The sequence below is a fragment of the Ruditapes philippinarum genome, unplaced genomic scaffold, assembly GCF_026571515.1.
Source record: "Ruditapes philippinarum isolate M1 unplaced genomic scaffold, ASM2657151v2 ctg4087_1_1_1_1, whole genome shotgun sequence".
Classification (NCBI taxonomy): Eukaryota; Metazoa; Mollusca; class Bivalvia; order Venerida; family Veneridae; genus Ruditapes; species Ruditapes philippinarum.
The window spans coordinates 65235-69835 of NW_026863846.1; the positions used below are offsets into that span (position 1 = coordinate 65235).

Consider the following 4601-nt stretch of genomic DNA (forward strand, 5'->3'; position numbering starts at 1 on the left):
ACATAGGACGATATTTAACTCTGAGATATACACAAGGCGATATTTTACTCAAAGATATACATAGGATTATATTCCATTTAGAGATATACATAGGACGATATTTTACTCAAAGATACACATAGAATGATATTGCACATTAATAACAACAAAATTAAATGAAAATTGTTCTAAACAAATATTTTATTTTGATGTTTGTTTCATTATAAATTCCAAGAGTCATCGTTACAACAGAAGAATTTGACATCATTAAGAGCAGTGTCATCTCCGCCATGTTGATCATCTTCCACTCTAGTCTGTATGCCGCATATTGAGGAATTTGTGGGACAGGCTTTACTCCACCCATCCATTGTTCACCAGGTGCCTGTTCAAGTTCGAAGGTTTGTCGCTCAGAATCCATACGTCCACACTTGAACTTGATATAATTCGCAGCCGTGTCGTCCCCACCCTTTGCACTTTGCAGAAATACCATGTATTTCAAAATTAAAAAAAAACAACAACAACTATATTTTGTTTTGTTTTTTGTCTTTTATCTTTTAACAACACATTTACTAGTCACTATTTCTTTTTGATATGCAATTACATGATATTCATTTACGAATAAACAAAATCGTTGAGTTGATGACATTGTACAAAAACCTACACGATCCCGTTTGCCAGTTTTAACTTCACCATTTTTATAGCCCGTGACCACTGTGTAATGTCCACCGTCGGAATGGCGGCGCTTTTGGGCATATCATGGTGTACAACTACGAGATGAAAATAATGAGTTTAATAAGTACCTTATATAGAAAAATCTATAGATTCATATAAAATGAATGTAGTAAGTAAGTCTTACATGTTGGTCTTCTTCAACTTGCAACGCAAACTCTTTTAGAAATGTATTATCAGGACACATTCTATCTAATGGTTAAAATCGTAAGTTAACCCACATTTATAGCCTTAGAGAATGCAGAAAAGCTCACACAATCAAACCAATGATTTTTATCGCCCTATCGCTGATAGCCTCATGATATGAAGTAAAGATTACACAACGCACGGTGATAGGTCTAATAATGGTACTTATGGCAAGATATTCCACGTTGATAGCACCAAAGAATACAGTAAAACCCAAACAGGTAATGGTAATAGGCCAATCTAATCGTCCATATCGCACGTAATTCCGGGGCAGGGAACCTAACAATGACCAATTTTGCATTTTAGTGTGGCCAGACACACTATTCAAAATATTTTAAAATCGGTTTCACAAGGCAGGTAACCAGTTGCACAGCATTATTCAATGATATATGGCATACATTGAAGAAAATAATAATTTGCATATATTGCTCCTTTAAAAAATGACTGACAGCAATTTATATTTACCTCCACCCAGCCAAAATCACACCTAAAATATACCAATATGTGTAATCTTCGTGAAGGTGCAGCATACTCCAGAATCCGCCCAATTCTTTTAAAAATACCACTAACACACAGTACAATCAATGGCATTTTCAAAAAAGACCAATAAAGCATCTATCATTCATTTAGAGTTATGGCCCTCGAAAACCTGGTTTCGTCGCATTGCGATGTTTCTTGTTTATCTTTCATTTCAGTGCACAGAACACTAGAATATTATTATGGTGTTAATTGTTATATAAAAAACTGTGTTCTATAATTATTAAAACGTCATTAAGAAAAAATACAGATACTGTAAAATGAACATGACATTTCTGTGTAGCATAAATCATATGAAAATATTGTGCAAGAAACATTTCATAAGTTTGTGTTTCATGATTATATAATTATAATACATAAAAAAATCATTTTCTACAGCTGCTATTACAGGTTAATTATTCTATTTATACATATTAAAAACTTTTTGTGTACACACAATTATTTTTCACGTGCGATTTTTAACTGAATCCTATTATTTGTTGCTTAACAATAATTTATAGGAAACAAATTTATCATAATAATGATATTATAGATTATTTACAGTTTCCTCATAGCTGAAAAAGAACCCTTCTAATAGTCAAGTTTTAGTTCAGAACAATTTTATAAGTCATACGGTACATTTTGTTTAAAATTTGCATACAGGTGTCCTATTAGGCATATAACTGTACAATATTGTACATTTTACAGTTCCTTAGGAGTTTTCTACCTTAACATTTTACATTCTACTTTTTATAAGAATCATCACTACAACAGAAGAATTTGACGTCATTGAGAGAAGTGTCATCTCCGTCATATTGATAATCTTCCATTCTAGTCTGTATGCCGCATATTGCAGAGTTTGTTGGGCATGTCCTACTCCATCCATTCATTACTCCCCATAACCCATATCCTGGCGCATGTGCAAGTTCGTAGATAGATGATCCAGAATCCATATATCCACATCTGAACTTAATATAGTTTGCAGCCGTGTCGTCCTCATACTTGCAATAATATAAAATAAACAAACTATTTTCCCCTAGTTTTACATTCATTTTCTTTAAGAATTAAAAGAAACATTTTTCAGTCATTCTTTATTTATAGTATACAATTATATCAGAAGCGAATTCGTTTGGTTAACAATTTATCATGCTTTTATCCGTCAAAAATGGAAGAGCTTACGTTCTGTCAAAGACTACAAGCGAAAGCTTTGTTTGTAGTTTTCTTCATTACATATTTTACTTTATCACCGCTAAACCCTGCATCACGTCCACTGTCAGAATTGTGTCGCATATGTGTACAATGGTGTGCAAATGCGAGATTGAAATAAGACATATTATGAAAAAATCTAAAGATTCTTATTAAAATTAATGGAGTAATAAAATATAACTCACATGTTGGTACCCTTCAACTTGTAACGCAAACTTTTTCAGAAACATATTATCAGGACACATAATTATGCCACCCCAGTCTCCATAAGGCCCAACTTCTGAAGTGATTGTTCCACCAAAGTGTCTACCTTCTAGTGACTTACACACAAGCAAAATTGCGTTAAGTGACGTATCGTCAGCACGGTGCCCTTGGCTAGGTTCAATCTAAAAATATGATGGCTATGAAAGTGAAATGCATCACAATTAATCATTAATCATCGTTTGATTTACTGTTCTTGTGATATTCATACAGTTTACCTATTACTATTTCTCCTATAAAAGTTGATCTGCAATGTTTATTATAACCTAACAATAGAAGTTTATAAGCTAAAGTGCAAAATCAGTCATAACTTTACGATAGGTGATCCCATTCGTAAGTGTTTATTTTCCTTTACAGTATTAAAATATCACGTATCTTTTATCAAAATAGAGAAATAGGTGAAAAAATTAAATCAATAATTTGGGCGTAGATCGACCAACATATTCGTAGCTGCTTATTGATTCTATAGGTATGCTTAGGATGTTACCTTATTCGAATATGTGTAACCTATTTCGATAATGCGTATGCACAATCAATCAAAGTTTATGAGAGAAGGGAAGAGCAAATTAATTACATTGCGGGAAACCATATTAGAGAGAATGATTATATCGTTGTTACAGTATTAGAAAGTATGTTATGTGACAAGCAATGTAAAAATATGATATAAACAATTTCTTTGCAGATTTCTCTTTTTCAGATTGAGTTATGGTTCAATAATCAATGCTGTTATGCCAATTAATCTCGTCAAAACCCTAATAATGATAAGAAAATGTCCAATATATTGCAATAATCTTTTCCACAGAATCAAGATCAGTGAAAACTAAACATTAATGAGTCGTGACATGACATTTCCAACATAATGGTCAAATGACATAATTGTAGAAATTACTCATATCCAGCATTAAGATTAAGTGAAACATGCACTGGTAACATTTAACCTTTAGCAAAAACACTCGCTTATTCCTATCAAAGAAAATTTCAAGGAAAATATGAGTTGACAAACTTATTTCATCTATTCAAACAACACTTGACATATTGTCATTGCAACAGAAATTACTTACTTAAAATAATTAAACAATGATTACATATATTATCTTTTATGTTATTTTATTTCGAGTGTCAAGATGTTTTCAAGTATTTCTCTTTATATATGGTAACATGTCGTGGCTGATTTTTATATAAATCACTGTTGTACAGCATTCACCTGAAATAGCCCCTCAAAACATCGAAAACGAAAGTAAAACGGTTTACGTCGAGTTCACCCTAGGTAATGTTTCAACTGATTTCTCCATCATAAGTCAATCTATTTTTTTCAAACTAAACAATTTTATGAAGCTAAATATGTCTGGTTTTAGAACATTTTTTTTTGCTTTTGTCAGCAATTTGAATATTTTTTGTTAAATTTGCGATAAATTGTTGAGTATTTGTTAACATTTTCGAACGATGTTGATATTTACCAATAAAGCAAGCCCAACATGCATTTGCTGTATCAAAATCAGTCTTTAATACAAAATGTACACTTCCCTCTGCTGGTATTTGGGTGGTCACCTATCACCTCGCGCTGCTTTTAGCAAATAGAGAAAATTAGAGTCCCTAAAGAAAGCCCAACACGGCAAAATTGAAAATGTTGCAGGCTCGGTTTGATTGAGCCTGTTCATGGACGGTACTGTAAAGTGCAAACTACCGTCCACGTTTTGGTCTACCTGTAATCATTGTAAAGCATG

At 32.5% G+C, this 4601-nt stretch overlaps 1 long non-coding RNA gene across 1 annotated transcript; it reads right to left on the reverse strand.

Moving 5' to 3' along the window:
- Positions 1–1736: 1736 nt before the first annotated feature.
- On the reverse strand, positions 1737–3897 carry LOC132723510 (uncharacterized). The gene is made up of 2 exons (XR_009624752.1): positions 2802–3897; positions 1737–2411 (listed from the first exon to the last, which is right to left on the reverse strand). It is a non-coding gene; the product is annotated as an uncharacterized LOC132723510 (long non-coding RNA).
- Between the last annotated feature and the right edge of the window lie 704 nt (positions 3898–4601).